Source organism: Sturnira hondurensis, unplaced genomic scaffold, assembly GCF_014824575.4.
Source record: "Sturnira hondurensis isolate 20B ecotype Veracruz unplaced genomic scaffold, ASM1482457v3 Scaffold0018292, whole genome shotgun sequence".
NCBI classification, from domain to species: domain Eukaryota; kingdom Metazoa; phylum Chordata; class Mammalia; order Chiroptera; family Phyllostomidae; genus Sturnira; species Sturnira hondurensis.
Window position 1 is genome coordinate 2,518,661 of NW_028090923.1, and position 21,201 is coordinate 2,539,861.

Genomic DNA, 21,201 nt, shown 5'->3' on the forward strand with positions numbered 1-21,201 from the left:
TATACTACAACTTTCAAAGGTCAAGTTATGTTATAATGTAATATATCCCATGGAGCCTTCATATTTTATATAATTTGAATCTTTGGTACTAATAATAATATGAGAATTCCTTTTATGTTGCTATAAACTGGAAACAAACTATGATGAAAAGTAACTTGATTATGTTGTCTGGGGCTGCCATAAAAATATTGTACATTATGATTTAAATAAATACATACTGTACTTGAAAATAATTAAATAAATTTTAAAAAATAAAAAAGAAGAATAGCAATTGTTCTTGAACAGTTTAATTGACAAGGGTATTATTAATATATAGTAACTTTCCCATAGATAAAAATTTTATGGCATAAAATGTAAATGAACCTTATATTTAGTATACATTTATATTAGTTATCATGTGGATTGACATTCCCATCTCTGAAGCTCTGTGGGGAAATCAAGCTCTAAACATCTGTGGGCCTGCCAGTAATAAAGTAACACTAACCTTATAATCCATTTTCTAGCAAGTTAAAAGGTACAAAATACAAAATAGAGAATATTGTAATTCTGGTACATAAATATAGGTAAAATGCTTTCAAAATTTCTCCCTAATAAACATATAATTTAGTGAAGTATTTATCTGTTGTAAAAATAATTTTAATTTTTATATTTTAATTCCAAACCATAACATCATTTTCTAAAATACATTAATATTGATATACTATCTGATATACTATCAAATTATGATTAGACAGTGGATTCTAATATATATATTTCATTTAATCTTTATTGTATTTTTTGCCATTGCCATTTACACCTTACACCTTTTATGTTGCTATAAACTGGAAACAAACTATCATGAAAAGTAACTTGATTATGTTGCCTGGAGCTGCCATAAAAATATTGTACATTATGATTTAAATAAATACATACTGTACTTGAAAAATAATTAAATAAATTTAAAAAATAAGAATAAAAAATAGCAATTGTTCTTGAACAATTTAATTGACAAGGGTATTATTAATGTATAGTAACATAAGCTGCACCCCTTACACCCTCCTCTGCCTAGCAATCACCACACTGTTGTCCATGTTCACTAGCCCTTTGTCCTTTTTGTTCAATCCCTCTACCCCTCACCTCCCCACACCCAGCTACTGTCATCCTGCTCTCCATCTATGAGTCTGTCCCCATTTTACTTGTTAATTTTGTTTGTTCACTACATTCCACGTGAGTGTAATCATATGGTATATTTCTTTCTCTGACTAACTTTTGTTACTTAGTATGATGATTTATAGGTCCATCCATACTTTTTTGTTGTTCTTTTATGGATGAGTAGTATTTCATTGTGTAAACATACCATAGTTGTTTTATCCACTCATCTATTGATGGACGTGTGGGCTGCTTCCATAGTCTGGCAATTGTAAATAATGCTGCAATAAACAAGGGGTGCTTACGTTCTTTAGAATTAGTGTTTTGGGTTCCTTCAGATATATTCCCAGAAGTAGGATTGCTGGGTCCAAAGGCAGATCCATTTTTAGTCTTTTGAAGTTGTTTCCATACTGCTTTCCACAGTGTCTGCAACATTCTGCATTCCCATCAACAGTACAAAAGGGTTCCCTTTCTCCACATCCTCACCAGCACTTGTTTGTTGATTTACTGATGATGGCTATTCTGACAGATGTGAGAATGATATGTCATTGTGGTTTTAACTTGCATTTCTCTGATGATTAGTGACATTGAGCATCTTTTCATATCCCTATTGGCCATCTGTGTATTCTTTTTGGAGAAGTGTTTATTCAGGTCTTTTACCCATTTATTTTGGTGGGACGGGTGGCTGTTTGTTTTCTGGTGTTGTTTTTGTAACTTCTTTATATATTTTGGATATTAATCCCTTATCAGATGTTCTTTCATTCTGTGGGCTTTCTTTTTATTTTGTTGATGATTTCCTTTGCTGTGCAAAATCTTTTTAGTTGGGTGGAGTCTCATTTGTTTATTTTTTCTTTTGTCTCCCTTGCCTGGGAAGATATATGCAATAAAATATTGCTCTGAGCAATGTCCAAGATTTTGCAGCTTACGTTTTCTTCTATGATTTTTATGGTTTTGGGTCTAATACTTAAATTTTTGTTTTGAAGTTATTATTATGCATTGTATAAAACTGTGGTCATTTCATTTTTCTGAAATATCTGTCCAATTTTTACAACATCATTTATTGAATAAACTATTTTAGCCCATCATATGTGCTTGCTTCCTCTGATGATTATTAATTGACTATAAAGGTGTGGATTTATTTCTGGGCTCTCTATAATATTCCAGATTTATTTCTGGGCTCTCTATATTCTTCTTCTTTCTCTGGATCTCTATTGCTATGTGGGGCCTTTTGTGGTTTCATATAAATTTTTGAAATATTTATATGAAATATTTTTCTATTTCTGTGAACTATGTCACTAGACTCTTGGTAGGAGTTGTGTTGAATCTATAAAGTGCTTAGGATAATAGGGACATTTTAACAATGTTCATTCTTTCTATCCATGAACACGGTGTATGCTTCCACTTATTTATATCTTCTTCAATTTTTTTCTTCAGTGCCTTACAACTTCCCAGCTACAGGTCTTTTACATCCTTGGTTAGGTTTATTCCTAGGCATTTTATTCTTTTCAAAGCAATTGTGAATGGGACTATTTTTGTAATTTCTACTTCTGTTCATTTGTTTTGGCATATAAAAGTGCAACTGATTTCTGGATATTAATTTTGTATCCTGCTAGTTTGCTGAATTCATTTGTCAGTTGTAATAGTTTCTTGGTGGAATCTTTGGGATTCTGTAGGTACAGTATCATGTCATCCTCAAATAACGAGTTTTTCTTCTTCCTTGCCAATTTGGATGCCTTTTATTTCTTTTATTTATTTATTTATTTATTTACTTACTTACTTACTTATTTTCTTTTTTTCCCCAATATTTTTATTTAATTATTTTTCAAGTACAGTTTTCTGTCTATTACTCTCATCCCATCCCGCCCCCCATGCTCCCCCTCCCTCCCATTTCCACCCTTCTCAGTTGGATGCCTTTTATTTCTTCTACTCTGATTGTTGTGACTAGGACTTCCAGTACTGTGTTAAATATGAGTGGTGAAAGCGCACATCCCTGTCTCATTCCCAATGTTAAGGGGAACATTGTAGATTTTACCTGTTGAGTATCATGCTAGCACTTGGTTTGTCNGAATTCATTTGTCAGTTGTAATAGTTTCTTGGTGGAATCTTTGGGATTCTGTAGGTACAGTATCATGTCATCCGCAAATAACGAGTTTTTCTTCTTCCTTGCCAATTTGGATGCCTTTTATTTCTTTTATTTATTTATTTATTTATTTATTTACTTACTTACTTATTTTCTTTTTTCCCCAATATTTTTATTTAATTATTTTTCAAGTACAGTTTTCTGTCTATTACTCCCATCCCATCCTACCCCCCATGCTCCCCCTCCCTCCCATTTCCACCCTTCTCAGTTGGATGCCTTTTATTTCTTCTACTCTGATTGTTGTGACTAGGACTTCCAGTACTGTGTTAAATATGAGTGGTGAAAGCGCACATCCCTGTCTCATTCCCAATGTTAAGGGGAACATTGTAGATTTTACCTGTTGAGTATCATGCTAGCACTTGGTTTGTCATATATGGCTTTTATTATGTTTAGGTATGTTCCCTGTAATCTGCTGAGAGTTTTATTATAAATGGGTGCTGAATTTTATCAAATGCTTTTTCTGCATCTATTGATATTATCATGTGGTTTTTATCCTGCATTTTGTTTACATGGGAAATAACATTTATTGATTTGTGAAGGCTGTACCCACCTTGCGTGACCTCTTTGATACATTGCTGTACTTGGTTTGTTAACATTCTGTTGAAGATTTTGGTGTCTACATTCATCAGGCATATTGGCCTATAATTTTCTTGCCTTGTAGTGTCTTTATCTGGTTTTGGAATTAGGATAATTTTGGCCTTGTAAATGAATTTGGAACCTATCCTTCCTCTGAAATTTTATGAAGTACTTGAGAAGGAGAAGTGTTAGTTCTTCTCAAATATTTGGTAAAATTCATCTGTGAAGCCATGTGGTCCAGGGCTTTTGTTGGTTGGTAGTTTGTTTTTTTATTTTTGCTTTAATTTCACTAGGTGGATCTGTCTATTCAGATTCTCTGATTCTTCCTGACTCACCTTGTAAGGTTGTTATGTTTCTGGGAATTTATCCATTTTATTCAGGTTGTCCAGTTTGTTGGGATACACTTGCTCATAACATTTTCTTAAAATTCTTTATATTTTTTGGTGACAGTTATTCCTCCTCTTTCATTTATTATATTATTTATTTCTCTTTTTTTACAAAGGTTTATCAATCTTGTTTATCTTTTCAAAGAACCAGATCTTGAATTCATTGACCTTTTGTACATTTTTTTTAGTCTTCATGTCATTTATTTCTGCTTTGATCTTCATTATTTCCTTCCTTCTATTGGCTTTGTGCTTTGTTTTTTGTTCTTTTTCAGGTTCCTTTAAGTGTAAATTAGATTGTTTATTTGAGCTTTTTTTCTTATTTTTTGAGATAGACCTGCAATGCAAGAATTTCCCTCTTAGGATTGTTTTCCAGTTTTCCCACAGATTTTGGATTGTTCTATCCTCATTTTCATTTGTTTCAAGGTATCATCTGATTTTTTCCTTGATCTCATTGTTGATCCATTCGTTATTTAATAACATGCTATTTAGATTCCATGTCTTTGTGTGCTTTTCAGTGTTCTTGTGATTGATTTCTAGTTTCATGGCATTTTGGTTAGAGAAGACTCTATGTGATTTCCATCTTCTTAAATCTATTAAAACTTGTTTTGTGTACAAATTTGTGGTCTGTCTTGGAAAATGCTCTACATACACTTGAAAAGTATATATATTCTCCTGCATTGGAGTAAAATGCTATAAATATATCAAATAAATCCATTTAATCTAGATCACTGTCTCCTTGTAGATTTTCTGTCTGGAAGATCTATCCATTAAAGTCAATAGGCTGTTAACATCTGCAACTATGACTATATTTCTGTCAATCTTTCCCTTTATGTCCATCAAGACTTGCTTTACATATATAGGTACTCCTGTGTTGACTGTATATATGTTTACTAGGGTTATAGCCTCTCATAGGAGGGTTCCCTTTATCATTATGTAGTGTCCTTCTTTGTCTCTCACCATAGCCTTGATTTTAAAATCTATTTTGTCAAATATAAGTATTGCTATCCCAGCTTTTTTCCCCTTTTCTGTTTGCATGCAGTATCTTTTTCATCCCTTTACTTTTAGTCTGTGTGTATCTTTCAATCAACAATGTGTCTCTTGGAGGCAACATATATACGGATACTGTTTTCTTATCCATCCAGCTACTCTGTATCTTTTGGTTGGAGCATTTAAGCCATTTACATTTTAGGGATTTTTTATAGATACATATTTAGTTCCATTTTATTGGTAAGCCATTTTTGTCTGTATTTTTCTTTTTCTTTTTCTTCTCCTTTCTTCTTAAAGCAAGCCCTTTAACATTTGTTTCAGTACTAATTTGGCATCAACAAATTTTTTCAGCTTTATCTTGTCTGGGATGCTCCTTATTTTCCTTTGATTTAAATGATAGCCTTGCTGGGTAACATAGTCCTGGTTGGAGGTACTTGCTTTTCATCTCCTTGAATATTTCACACCACTCCCTTCTGGCCTGAAATGTTTCTGTTGAGAAATCAGAGGACAGTCTAATTGGAGCTCCCGTGTAGTTACCCAATTTTCTCTTGTGGCTTTTAGGAGCCTCCCTTTCTTAAGCTTTGCCATTTAATTATGATGTGTCTTAGTGTAAGCTTTTTTGGGTACAACTTGTTTAGGACTTTCTGAGCTTCCTGGACTTATGTGTTTTTTTCCTTCACTTAATTAGGAAAGCTTTTGCATGGTTCTCTAAACCATTTTGCGTGGAAGCTTTAAATAGGTTCTCAAAACTTTGCTCATTCTTTTCTCTTTCTGATATTCCCATGATGCAGGTGTTGTTATGCTTCATGTTGTCCAAAATATTTCTTAAGTTCTCCTCAATTTTTTAATTCCTTTTTTTTTATTTTTTGCCACTCTGCCTGTCTATTTTGTTTCCCCTTTTCTCCCAAATCACTGATTCAGTCATCTGCTTCATCTAACCGACAATCTATTCCTTCCAGTGTATTGTTTATTTCAGATATCACATTCTTTATTTCTGACTCATTATCTTTTATGGTTCTTATGTCTTTTGTTATGTTGTTTAGTATCCTTATAATCATTACTCTAAACCACAGATGGCAAACACAAGGCCCTTGGACTGAATCTCACCCTCCACTCTGTTTTATCCAGCCCAACACCTTATTTCTACCTGGGGGCAGCACTGAGCTCTCGCTTAACTGTTAAGGAGTAGTTACTTTAACACAGTCCTAAAATCACATTCAGCCCTTTGAAGGTGACTTAGAGGCTGATGTGGCTCCCGGTGAAAATGAGTTTGACACCCCTGCTCTAAACTATCTATCAGATCAATTCCTTGCCTCCATTTCATCTAGTTCTTCTTGGAAAATTCTCTTATTCTTTCATTTGGGGTTTGTGTCTCTGTCTCCTCATTCTGGCTGCTTCTTTGTATTTGCTTCTATGTATTAGGCAGATCTGCAAAGACTCTGGTGTAGGCCTTTTTCAGAAGCTGCTTGTGACTTCTGCTGCTCAACCTGTTTGGAGTAATCACTAATCCACATTGTTTGGCTCCCTCTGCCGGGCTTGTTTGTGTGCAGAAAGAACCAGGCTGTGCTCCAAGGCTGGTTTTTATCAGCACCAGGCCTTGGAGAGGGGCAGCTAAAGTCTCTTAGTACTTCCAGGTATCTACCTTAATTGTTGATATAATCAATTATATAACCTTAAGCTGTAATCAGCAGCCCAGATTAAATTCCACAGGGTGGAGCAGAATAATTCCCATGAGCGGGGCTATTGCTTCTGCTTAGGCTGAGGCATTTGGAGAGGAGTGCTGCATGAGAAAGATGGCTCCTACAGTATGGAGAACCACTCAGCACAGGGGTCCTGGCAGCTCTTCCTCTCCCCAAAGCCACCAACCCCAGGTCCTCTCCCCAAAGCCACCAACCTCAGGCTCTCCTCAAGCGTCTCTAGTCCACTCTGTCCTCCCTCTACTGGATGCCAGGATAAGTGACTGCAAACAAAGTTTTGTGCCTTGGCCCTTTAAGAGGCTCTCTGAGTCTCCAGCCACCTTTCTCTGGAAGACACAGAACCTTCTATTTTTCATAGCTGGATGTTTCTGGGTTCCTTTTAGGATCTGGTGCTACAGACTTGGAGCCCAGCTTGGTGTTTAGACCCCACACTTCTCAGGGTCAATCTCCCGGCTGCGTAAATATCCAACTGGAATTTCAGTTGCCTTTCATGGGAGCCCAGCAAGCCCTCTTGTACCTCCTCCACACTTCCTACCAGCCCCATTAAGGTTTCTTCTGTCTGTCCATGGTTATAAGGCTTCTCTCCAGGCAGTGTTCAGTTGGTTTTTTAGAATGATTTCTCTACAATTTAGTTGTCACTCCAAATTGGTCCTGGGAGGTTTGTGCAGCTTCCACTTACTTCTCTGCCTCCTTGGATTTCCTAAAGTTTTGCATACTAATATATTTTAGAAGGTAAGACCTTATATGAAAAAGGAAATAACAGTGTGATGATTGCAGGAAGCAGGGGCATGGGTGGAGATGGAAGATAGTATGGGGGATAAATGGTAATGAATAAAATACAATAAAATAATGTAATAAAAGAAAAAATAAGTAACAGTTTTGTAATTACTCAAATTCACACGAAACTCTGTATATGAAGGCACATGGGTGTCCTTATACTAATCCTGGTTTCTCTCCTTTCATAATTTCCCTTATCATCTTTTTGGTGATTTTCTCTTCCACCAGGTGTGGGGAGCTAAGCAACACTCACCTGCATTAGCATTAATAGCCCTCAGTTCACAATATGTTACAAGCTTTCAAGCAAACTCAGAGGACTGCTTGGCCTATGGAAAGGTATAGTTTTCCTCAAAAATAATGGGAGACACACATTTGTTTAATATAACAATGTATTTAAGTGAAAGGAAATTAATTTAGTAACTTTAAAATAAAATAGGAAAAAATAAAATAGCAGATAAACTCTTCAGGAGACATTTTCACCCTAGAGGGCCATAGCAGCTGCCCTCCAAGATTTGTTAGTTACTCAGAAGTTGTTTTAAATTAGAAAAACAAGACCATTTCACATACATTGATCTAGAATTCCATTGAAATAAACTCACAAAGTTTATATAAAAACAAAATTATTTGGAAAACATTTAGAGTAATTCTGAGGTGACAGTGGCACATCTCCTTTGGCCACATACACACGAAAATTACTCAAGGAGCTGTATCAAGAAACACTTTTCATTAACCAGACTATAATTCACCCATTTTGTTGATTAAATTTAATGTGGTGAAATATCACAAAATTTTATTAAAATAAAATTTATTTATTTTATTTTAATAAATAAATAATCAATGTTCAGTGTTAAATGCAGTATCAAAATGAATAAAACTTATTCTATAATATCTTATGAGCTGGTGTCTATTTATGTATTTGTTTTTTCTCTGACTTGATATCATGCTACTTTACAATTATGGGAAAAATGTACTACCTTTTTCATAATTACTTAGCTTAGTAAAATAATTATTTGACAGAAATTTATGAATTATTACTTCAAACTTTTTCTTTGTTTTGTTTGTGAAAATTGGGGTAGAGTATATCAACAATAAAAAATAAATTTATAATGAACATCATAGAATCTTAGGACTGAAATTAACTTTTTAAAGCATTTGCCCGGCTGTTAGTGAATGTATCTATTAATTATCCTTCTGATGTTTTGAATAAGATACAGATTTATGACATATGGGCTACAGTTCATTGAAATACAAAATTAAAAGCAATTCCAGATGTAATTGCATCAACCCTTTTTGTCCCCTGGAGAGTGCTGAACTAATTGTAGTCGCTTGAAAAAAAAAATACATCTAAGTATTATTTACATATTGAAATACAGTGTGCACTCAGACCAATAACAGCTAAAAACACTTAATGAGAATCTTGTCCTAAGATATGAACACAGCTTGGAACAAATAACACTGACCTAATAATAAAAAATCTTATGTTCTAACCCTGATTCTATGGCTAAGATCATCTGTGACTGAGACCATGTCAGCTAGTCTTTCCACCGGTTAACTTGTCTGTAAAATAAGATGGGATGAGGTCATCTCTAGGGTACCTTTCATCTTCAACTTCTCATGATGTAATGTACTTGAGTGGCCCCAGTATAGAGCCAAGAAGATCTGTGCTCTTGGGCTATGACTTCCTCAGTTCTAGCCCTTTCCATACCACAAAGAGAATAAAACTTCTTCTCAAAATTTTACAAATATTTAAGGCAGTTAAGAATTTGAGAAGTAATTTAGCATGTATAATCCTATCTTTATACTCATTCATATATTTAAGAACAAAATGTTGTATATGTTAAAAAGGTAAACCAAAAGTTTATGCTTAAAAAATATCTTGCATGAGAATTCTTTGTTAACTGTGATTAAAGGATTTTGAGAGGAAGACAATGTCTCACTATGATGCCTACATTTTTTAGGTGTTGCTATGTGCACAATTAAAATTTTGGAGAGGACAGTTGCTGGGGAGGAGGAATAACCACTTTCTGTGCTGTTTACTTTTAGAGAACTTGCCTGGGTCCATGTCCCTGAAAGAAGGTGCTGGAAACCCTGCTGGGCACTGGCCAGGTCCCACACAAAGAGTGGTCACTCTGCCTCCCTGTGAAAGAGCTGATTGACTGTCCCTTTGATGCCAAATACAGGGTAAGCAGGTCCTGTGCCCTTTCTTGTCTCTTGGTCCCCAGGCAGGATTCATACCCATCCTGCACAAAGTAGCAAAGTAGGGAGTGCTGAAATTTTGGACCTACGTCAATCACATCTATTGGTAAAACTGAGAACTGCATTTGCTGTATCTGTATTTTTTCATTGGCTAGTTGTAACCAATAAAGATGTAACCTGTGAGAAGATGGATAAATTATTTATTCCCTTAATCTCCAGTAGTATTTAAATGCATTGATATGATGAGAGGTCTTTGATGTTTGAAAATAGCAAGCAATGATTACTTTATTTAATAATAATAATAGGAAATTTCAACAAAAATATGGGGGGCTGTAGGGAGTGGTAAAATATGACCTATTCTCTCCAGTCAGAAGCTCTAAATTACAATAAATGTTGCCAGTGTAATCATGTAAAAGAATTTTAGCAGCTTATAAAAGTTCAAGGATATTAAAGATGTAAATTGCTAAACATTTAAGTTAATATATATTTATAGATGCTTGATATGCATCTGCTTAATTTCTCTGAATGTCTGTGATATTTATTTGAAATGACTTTAATATTATTCCCTACAAATACAATAACAGAACAAAGGGAACACATGCACTTATTTGATCTTTTGTGAATGCCTAGTGAATATACAACATATTATTATCTGTTGCTGGAAAAACTGAACACTTGATACTTAGTTAGCTTTTATTCAACCAGATTCAACATCCTGTATTTCCTCTAAATAAATAAGATACTTTCAAAGATAATTTGCTTGTAAACATTTAAAATCTGATCTTGCCTCCTAAAAATGAGGCAAAAATTAAGAATATGCATGGGTACAAAATGAAAGATTTCCTGGATCCACTAGAAGTTAAATATGATTACATTAGATAGATCACAAACTAAAGATAGCTAAGGCAATGTCCGAGCACGGGTATGCTTGTAAGTTGTGCCCTATTGACCCAAATGGTTTTCTTCCATTTGTTATTGTTTCATTTAGTTGGTCAGCTCATAAATTGATTAATTTAGCTTTGGGCTCAAATGTTGACCATGATGTATTCTGCTGATAAATTCAACACTTTGTCTGTTGGCAACCACATAGTTGGTTTAAGTCATGAGAGATATCTGGAAATCACTCTGATGTCATTTAAATATCTAAGACACGTGTGGCTCCAAGAGACAGGAGAGGTAAGGCAGACTCTCATCAAGTTCACAGATCTTTAGAGTGTAAGCCAAAGAAATACAAAATTGACTCAAAGACTGTTGCAGCTTGGGGGATGGTTGTGGACTTTCATGAGTAGACAGAGAATTAGAGGACCATATGCTCCAGCCAGATATGAGGTTGTTTTATCTGCTGTTTCTGTAAGTTTTGGTATCCACAACAGAGTGGCCGCCAGATTGAGGGAGCACACTGACATCTGAACCTCCCTCCTTATATCCCCATAAATGTCTCTGGGCAACAATAAATTCGGTCTAACTGGACTGCAACCTAAAATTACTTGGGTATATTCCCAGCATTGTTTGAGGTGACATACCACTTTTTTCTTAAGTAGGTAATGTCTTTTAATTTCAAACATGAAAATTAAATGTAGAAGTATTTGAAAAATTAATTTTAAACCTGGCCAGTTTGGCTCAGATGATAGGAGAGTCCTCCCATGCACCAAAATGTTTGGGGTTCCATCCCCTGTCAGGGCACATACAGGAGGCACTGATCAATCTCTGCCTGTCTCTGTAACTCTCTCTCTCTCTCTCCCTCCATCTCCATCTCTCTCTTTCCCTCTCTAAAATCAATAAACATATCCTTGGGTGAGGATTAAAATAATAATAATAAACTAAAAATAAAAACAAATGTCACCTCTTGAAAAATCTATTATGCACTTGGAATCCACCTTCAAAGACATAAAATATTAAATAAAGATATGGCACTTAGGGTTTTGGAGGCGTATTTCTAAACTAGTTATGATAGCAATGGCATTGGAGACAGTATGGCAGTATGACATGTGCAATAGACATTTATTTTCTTGGAAATTTATGCGGTCATTTCTTATATGTTAAGATTAAAACTAAAGTCAATTTAGATACAAAAATTTTAGAGTTCTTTAAAAACAATTAAGTTAGGACTTTTGCTCTTTTTCTGAGTTAGTCAGATTGAGAAAGAAGTGTTGACTTACAGAAGTGAGAAAGAACCATTAAAAAAATTAGTGATGACAAAATTATTTCCCCTGAGTGTAGCCAAAAGCTTTTAAAACACTTTAAAACAGCTTTAAATCATGGTCATAATTGTGGCTCTGTTTTGAAATTGGTGGGTTTAGTCCCATTAGATAGAAATGCATGTGAAATGCCAATAAATAAAACTCAGAGATGAATATACAAGTGCCAGTGTTAACCCAACAGGAGGGCAGAAATGAGCATTGGGAAGGAAGGCTGCAGAGCCTGGGGTCAGGTGGGGTGAGGTAGAGCAGAAATAGAGAAAAGGAAGTTTCTGGTATTGATTAACTAAGTAATTTTTGAACTGATTCTGCTTCATAAGAAAAGTAGAGAGTTAAAAGTAATTCCCTCAAGCCACAAAAACAACTATAAAATATGGGACTACATTATACCCCCAAACAACAATTTTCTACCAATATACCACAGAATTTTTAAAACATGCAACCCAGATTATTTAGTCAGGGACACTAACCTCTTTTCCCTTAGACTGTCAAATAAAAAAAATGACAATAGTCAAGACAATAATAGCCATCCAGTGTGAATGAATCAAAATTATTCCTATTTTTATAAGATCAGCAAAAAATTATACTATATGTTTTTGGTGTGCCACAGAGTTTTAGTAATTACTTTATGTATGCCTTGAGATGAAACAGGTTGAAAATTGCTGTTACAAAATATCAAACTAGGCTCCTAAGCTTTTCTAAAATGTTTAGAAGAAAATAAAGTAGACTTCCCAGTAGAATGATTGCCACCTTGAATGTAGGTGAGAAAGATAAATTTCTGTAAAGAGATGATATATATAAAGTGTACTTTTTTTAATGGAGATCATTGCCAACAGCATGCATTTAAAAAAAAGCGGGGTAGGGGGAAGCCCTTTCTCGACTCCTTTACATCTTTCAATTATGGCATCTTTTTTCTCCTTCCTATAACAATAAAAATTCCTTGAAGGTTGTCTTAAACAAAAGAATTTCCAGTTTTCCTTCCTCCATTCTCTTTTGAGACCCCAGACAGGTTCCCTACCCCACCTCTAGTCTACCTAGCTGTGTGTCCCAGGCCATTTTCTGCTCATCAGCTTCCTTGGTCTATCAGCAGCTTTGGCATCCCTGGCCACTTTATCCTCCTGGACACACCCCAGTTCCTTGGCCTCATGATCCCGTATTTGCCTTGATTGCAGGTTGCTGATTGCAAATGTTTGCTGATTTCTCTTCACTCTCCAACTTCTACATGCTGGAGCTTTCCTGTGGTCCAGGTCATGTCCACCTCCTTCGCTCCCTTTTTCTTTTCTGTTTCATCTATATGTATGCACTGCCTACATATTCCCACCCAGTCTCACAGATTAACATGCCATTTATGTATTGGTGGTATTATTGCTCTGAACTATATCTCTAAATCTCTCAGTTGAAATCCAAACTGAGTTTCCCAGCTAGCTACTTTAAGTCTCTACCTAATTCATTCAAAGTTGAGCTCCAGATATTCATGACTTTACCCTGCTCCCCACCCATAACATGCTGACCCTGCAGTCTTCCTCCTAGCCGAGAATGGCACTGCCCATCTTCTAGTTCAAGGTCACCAATCTGTCCCATTGACTATTCATACATTATCTATGGCTGTTTCCATGCTATAAAAGCTGAGTTAATTTGCTGCAACGTAAACTATAAGGCCTGTTCAGCTGAACATGTGTTATCTGACCCTTTATGGAAGAAGTTTACAAGCTGCTATTGTAGTTGCTCAGGCTGAAAATCTAGTGGTCATTTTTGTTTAATAATTTTTATCTTCTCCACTAGCAGGTCTCACTGATCCTACCTTCAAAATACTGTATATACAGAATGTGAGTGCCAATTATCACCACTACTGCCACAAGTGATTCAAGGCACTGTCCTTTGTTATCTGGAGCACCCAAAGCGACTTCTAACTGAGGGCATGCTTCATATGTATAAATAAATGAAGGCATGGGTAAAAGAAAAAAATTCAAAATTTGAGATAAGAGTATTCAAATAAAATTGGTGACTAGGAAATGATGAAAAAAGGTTCAGTGATTTAAATATATGCACAGTTCAGTGTGAAACTGTACTCCAGCCAAGTGCTTCAAAAATGCCCAAACTTTATTTAAATATAATCAAACTAAGATTGAGCGTGGGCCTGTGAACCAGACGATCGCGGTTCGATTCCCAGTCAGGGCACATGCCTGGGTTGCAAGCCAGTTCCCAGCAGGGGCCAGTTCCCAGCAGGGGATGCACTAAAGGCAACCATACATTGGTGTTTCTCTTCCTCTCTCCTTCCCTTCCCCTCTAAAGCATTCCCCTCTATCTGCCCTAAAGATAAATAAATAAAATATTTTAATAAATAAATATAATCAAACTAAATTATTGCCTGGGAACATGGTCTAGTAATAAAGACAACTAAAGTAGTATTGGGTATAAGATAACAAAGTGAACCTGCTGCTTAACCTCTGGACAGTTATATGGAGAAAAAGAGGGAGGGATGTACAGAGAGACAGACTCTCAGAAACGAGCAGATTTGCCTCACCCGAAGAAGCTACTCCTCTCTAAGAAATTATTGACGAGTAGGCAGTTGGTTCGGTGTCTATAAACCTTACCATTTTCAGGATAATCTAGAAATCCTGACATATATATAAAATATATCAACTTTTACATGTTGACATTAACTTTAAAAAATGTAAAAACTTGTATAGTTCAATATTATGCAGAGCAAATTAAGCATACCTACTAATTGGAGTGGTTGATGGGCCTACAGTTTGTGGCCTCTGATGTAGGGTACTGTTATCACCATTACACCTACACAGCAGTGTTATCTTCCTTCTTCATCTCCAGGATGGTGGCAGGAAATAGTGACCCTGAAGCCACATTTACCTGAAACCTCCTTAGAATAACATACCACCCAGGAGAGGCTACTTTGACCTCAAAACTAGAAAATCCAAGAAATAGAAGTCTCCACATTAGTAATAAGATCTTAGGTAATTCCTTCATCTAGATAGCAAGTAAATGATACTTATTGGGAGACACTAGGTATTGTGCATTCAACTGTCATCAAGTGTAGGGAAGAGACAGTCAACAAAAATACTACCAAACAAATATGTAAACAATTGCAAATTATAATAAATTATTTAAATGTATATAATACATTATACATATACAGGAGTGGGCAATGGTAGGTTTACAGTTGTGATAAAAATAAATACTATAAGAATAAACTTTGTTTCACATACTCAGAACTATAAACCTAATTTTGCTCACCCCTGTATTATGTATGTGATGCATTACATAAAGAAGCTCCAAAAAAATTATCTGCTACCAAAAGTTTCTTTCTTTTGAAGTGTCTTTAGTCAATCAAGTACCATATTTGCCATGTATAATGCACACCCATGTTTCTGTGTACATTATACACCAGGTTATTATGCCCATGTCATGTAATCATTAATGTATACATGTATAATGTGCATCCTTACTTTTCCCTCAAAATTGGGCAAGAAAGTGCACATTGTACATAGCAAAATATAGTATATCCCCACGTAAGCATTGTTTCATGTTTCAGACATTGGTAAATCACCTATAGTGCCTACGTAATGTTTTTTGGAATCAGGTGCAGAGTGAATATTCAGTGAAATTTTGTGATAATATAGAAATTATCACTGGAATAATTTTTTGACTTAGCCTAGTAGTTGTTTCAGTATATGGTCTCCTAATAAATAAGTGGATATTTGAGCCATACAATACTTTCCTCAGCTCAGCTTTGTGTTCTGAACCATGACCTAAGATAGTTCTTAAAGCACATTTTAGAGTTTTAACTGAGTAAATTGCTCCAGGATCTCCAGGATAACTTTCAAGAAGAGATGCCTAGCCTGGCCCTGGACCTACTGAATCAAAGTCTCACAGCTGGGGACCTTGAATGTGTCCTCACTTGCAAAGCAAGTGCTCTTCTAGTTAACAAGTTATCCAAAGCCTTATTTGGTGCCGTGCCATTATGATCACAGAGAACTCTGGCCCCCCTCTCTCCTCTCACACCCCTAGTCACCACTCTCCTCCCCCACACTCACACACCACATGAGGGTCTTTGGAAGGAGGGGGCATTTCTGGTAGTTAACATCTGTTAGTTTTCACTTTATAACAACTTACATTAGTGTTCTTTCTTTCAGCTCTGGTCTGTTACTGATTCAAAGTTTAATAAAAATTAAAATAGCATCTCATCAGTAAAGTATCTTACTATCACAGACAGTGGGTACCAAACTCTGTGAGGATGTTTGCTACGTGTATAAGTGAAAGAATTTTGGGTGAAAGGGGTAGAGAAATAGTACTGTATGCTGCTGTACAAATAAGCTAACATCACTCATTCTGAGGACAATAATTCCAGTGAGGGGAACATGTAGTCTGTGGCTATGTGGTTATGAATACAGAGATAGAGATAACAGATGGTGTTCATAGTGCCTATTTAGAAGTCATGGGAACTCTAAATGGCTTTATTAACTGAGGTATCAAAACATGTGGAAGTACTATATATATCCTGAACATCTAAAAACTTGAAAACAAGATTTAAAATTTTAAAGTAAGGCCCTCTCTTTCCACTAGAACATCAAACTTATATTTAAAACACACATTTGATCTACATGTGACTTAGTTCATGAGATTGTGATATGGATCAGCAGGAGACTTTGGCCATCAAATCTCCCAACCTCACTTTTGGCTGCATCCACAGAAGCAGAACAAATGGAGAAAAATTGCTCAGCACCACTCCACACTGGACAGGCCACATCAATTCCAGGCACCTCACTGTTAGAATAACACACATGTTGGAACCCAAGCAGGGATGACAACCAGGTAAAAGGTCATCTTCAACCAAAGCGACACTGCTTCCCACAAGTAGTGGTGATGCAGCACCTCAATTCTCCATTTCCTTAATAACACAACTCTTGTCTTTCCTAGGATTTTAAGAAAGCCAATCTCTTTGTGCAATCTTTCCTGGTAGGCCACACTTAGGAGGCTAAGAGTGGGGTGACTGGATTAGGGACCTAAGACACAGGTGCTCACAACCTTTAAAAGCACTATTATAATGCAGAAATTCCCCTTATAGTGTCCAAGAAAGAGTACAGGAAGCAATGTTTCATTCCCCATGAAGAAACACCTTCTAGTACTCAGTGATGTCCTCAGATGAAATGCACGTAGGGAAATTCCCTAAAGCAGGAGATGAATGCTTGAAGGGGGTGTGTATTGTGGTCTTTCCAAGTGTGGGTTTTGTGGATTTTGTGGTCAGATAGAACTGTGTTCTCACCAGTTTGATTTACTTGCTCTGTGACCTTGGCCAATTTATTTATGCTCTGCAAGTTTCAAGCTTCCTGTCTCTCAATGAGGAAAACTGTCACCATCTCTCAGGACTGATGTGAAGGTTAGGTCAGTGACAGCCCAGCTCTAGTAGTACAAGGGTGTGTGTAAAGGTGGATATTATCAGTACTGGGGATTCAAGTCCTGGATGGTAGTGGTGTCAGTGAACTAGCAAACTGGGGAGCACTAAGGTACCCTTTAATCTTGTTATCTGACAGCCTGAAGTTTAAGAAACATCAAGCTTTAATCTCAACTAAGCCTGCAATCAGATAAAGTGAAAACAGAAAAACCCTAAGGCAACTAAATAATCAGAAGCAGAATTGTATACAGAAAACAAGGAACTTTCTTTCAGGGAAAAATAACATCAGTGGAAGATTAAAATCTAGGAAACATTTAGAAGTTTTAAAACTTATGAATTCACCAATTTAAATTCTTCTTTTACATGTTTCGTTTTTAAATTTTAAGATCTTTTTTTGGTGGATTCTAACAAAAGTCCTCTTCTCTGGGGAAATGTAATACTCATCAGCTATCATTTAATACTAGACTTATGAGTCAGGATATTCTTACATGTGGTTAAATTTTTTGTGAACTTGGTATTACAATAATATAAAAATTGGTCTTCACTGTTAAACTATTGATTGTTAAACTCTCCTCTGATACAATGCAAATCCCCTACCTTGCCATTGTCCACTGAGTCAGAAGAATCCAGATGCCTTTCCACCTACCTTCTCCCTACTGCAAACATCAACTCCACTTCCTTAATAACACAACTCTTGTCTTTCCTAGGAATTTAAGAAAGTATGCAGAGATAGAGATTTGATAGAATGTTCCTATTTAATAAAATCATGAAATGTGAATTTGATGTACTTCTTAGGAGGAGAATATGTGTCCTTAAGTAACATTTCTGGATTGTTTCAGTTTGAATTCTGCTGGGTGAAATTTTAAGTCATGAAAAATTTTGTCTGAAAACACAACTTGTTAGGCAGTCTTTCACATCCATGTCAAAGAAAATGCTTGACACCTGATTTTAGACATTATGGGTAGCATAGACTGGAAATACTGGAACCCCATTCCTCCAAACCTCACTCTAGGGTATATTTTGTGCCAAACATTGTTAGTATGAGCTGTTATTCTTTCTTCACCTTGCCCCCCTATCATTCTTCAGAAATTCTTATAGATAACTAAATATCTCAAGTTCAAAACTATTTAATGGCCACCAAATGACTATTAAATGGTTTTCAGATATGCTAAACTCAGGATACCAGACCAGTCTCCAGGTAGCTTCTATTTTCCAGAAATTGTTTGATTAATTTCAAGAAAGACCTTATTCTTAATATGTCAAAAGACTCCATAGGCCTGGTATTATTTAGGTCTCTGAAACAGATTTGAATTTATGTCGATTTAAGTTTCAACACTCATTCTAAAATAATAGATGAAGCTTTCTTGCAAAAATTCTTGACTTGAGTCCCAAACATAAAATCATCTATTCATGCTATCTCCATTATATCCTCTACCCCTTATGCAAGTGGTCCAGAGCATATGCTCATCCAAAATTACTTGTATAAGAACAATGGTTTTCAACCTTTTCATCTCGTGGCACACATAAACTAATTTCTAAAATTCTGCAACACACCAAAAAAATGTCATATTTTTTGCTGATCTGACAAAAATATATATAATTTTGATTCATTCACACTGGACAGCTGTTGTTGTGTTGCCTGTTGTCATTTTTTATTTGAAAATGTAAGAGAAAAGAGGTCAGTGCCCCTGACTAGTCAAGTATTGCATGTTTTAAAAATTCTTGTGGCACACTCGTTGAAAAATTACCGTAGCTACTTCTTTCAATCCCTGTAGGTGTGTACCCGGATGATACACCTGCAGCCACTTAAAAACTATCTGATACCCAGAGAAACTATCTGATATCAGAGAAACCCAACTGTCCTGGTCAAAAATGAAGGCAACCTCCTTCACTGTTCTATCATATAAATCACTCCCTCCTATTCATCTGATGCTTAAATTTACTTTGTCACATCCCTGTAACAAACTTCACTGAGGCTTCAATCATCACTCACCCAGACGGACACCTCTGGACTTGTGTTTGCTGCCTGTACTACTGCCAGTCTCTAAGCCCTTCCTCATCCTGGAGCCAGAATGACCTTTCTGAAATGTAAATCAACTATATATTTCTGCTTAAAACCTTCAATTAATGATGCAGCTTCAATCTTGAAATAAATCCCACACAGGTTTCTGCATGCCTCCCTAACCTCACCAAACATCACTTTTTCTTTAATACACTTCATCCAAGCCACATTGGATTTTTATTCTTGCCTTCAGTGTAGCATGAACCTACCTTCTGGGAACACACTCTCATACCTACAATGTGTTCCCTCCTTCTTCAGCTCTTTCCTGTTTCACTTTTATTTATTTATTTATTTACTTACTTACTTACTTACTTACTTCTTTTTTAGTATTTGAAATTATTGTCTTCTAGAGGCCTTTCCAGCCCCTATATCCCAAGTCCAAGTCTGGCCTAGATACACCCCATATGACCCCATAGCACCCATTAGCACTCAGCTCACTGCTTTCTCAATTTACTTGTCTGTTCACAGTGCTCCTAAGAAAGGGTGTTTCTTAGTTCCCCATTCAGTCCTCTCATCAAAGTACCAGGTACCTGAATATATATCATGGGATGAGTGATTGAATACTGAAGGACTCTTGCCCACCAGGGTGCCATAGCCACATGCTCCTTACACAGATGCCCAGAAGTTAAAAGTCTTCATTCAGTTGTTCCACAGGTATTTACTGTGGTCTCTCTAGAATAGATTATAATGCTATATTCTACCAATACTCAGCAGGAATACAATATAATTCTTTTCTATCCCTGTTGTATTTGGTCAAATATCATTCGCTACCCAAAAAAATGAAAATTAAAAAAAAATTTAGAGTGTTGAATATTGGGAAATATGGTCACTGCATATGTGGCCTCTGTGTGAGTCACAGCTTTCCTGTGTTCCACCTAATGGTGACATTCTGAATCACATCCTGTCCATGTGCTTACATTTGCCCTTCTTGGAGTTTGTAGAAAAAATTGGTCTTGAAATTCTCTTCACCTTCATTCAGCAGGCTCCATATATGGAGGGCTAAGCATTTGTATACAACACAAAGTGATAGTGAGCAATGTGCACCTTGAAAGAAGCTTCTTATAAAATAACATGCCCAGTCTCCATTTGTAGTGAAGACCCTTGAAAAGTTCTCCATCTAGAATAAGAATGCAGAGTCCCCAAAGCACTGAAGAAATGTCTCACCATCAGCAGTCTCTCTCAGTCCACTGCTGCCTGGCAAAGGCTCTCAGGTGGCTTTCTAGCAGTCGTAAAAGCATTCATTGGAAAGATTTAGGTTAGACACATCAAATATCTCCTGTTCACAATAAGAAAATTGAGTTTCCCTTCCCAAATGAGGGGAACTGTGCCATTTGGGACAATATATGGTTTCATTTTTTTTCAAAGTAATAAGAATAGACATCACAAGTGTTTAGTCAACTATTGAACAAAGGGAAAAACATAGTTTACATTAACTACATTATCTTCTACAGGAAAGTCAAATAAATGAGTCAGCATTTTTTATTATTCCCAAGTTATAAATTATTGTAGGAAACAGTTTACTGGCTATTTCTGAAGGTGGATTAATTTATTCTCCATTCATTCATCTGACTCATGCTTTTTGTTATGTTACTACCTGCTGTGACTTGTAACTAGTATTTTTCTCTTTACCATAAAAGCAGAGGA

At 36.0% G+C, this 21,201-nt stretch overlaps 1 protein-coding gene across 1 annotated transcript in view; it reads right to left on the minus strand.

Annotated features, from left to right (window-relative positions):
• Positions 1–21,201, minus strand: part of PI15 (peptidase inhibitor 15) — a 33,794-nt gene that overhangs the window by 5,929 nt on the left and 6,664 nt on the right. The window lies entirely within an intron of this gene.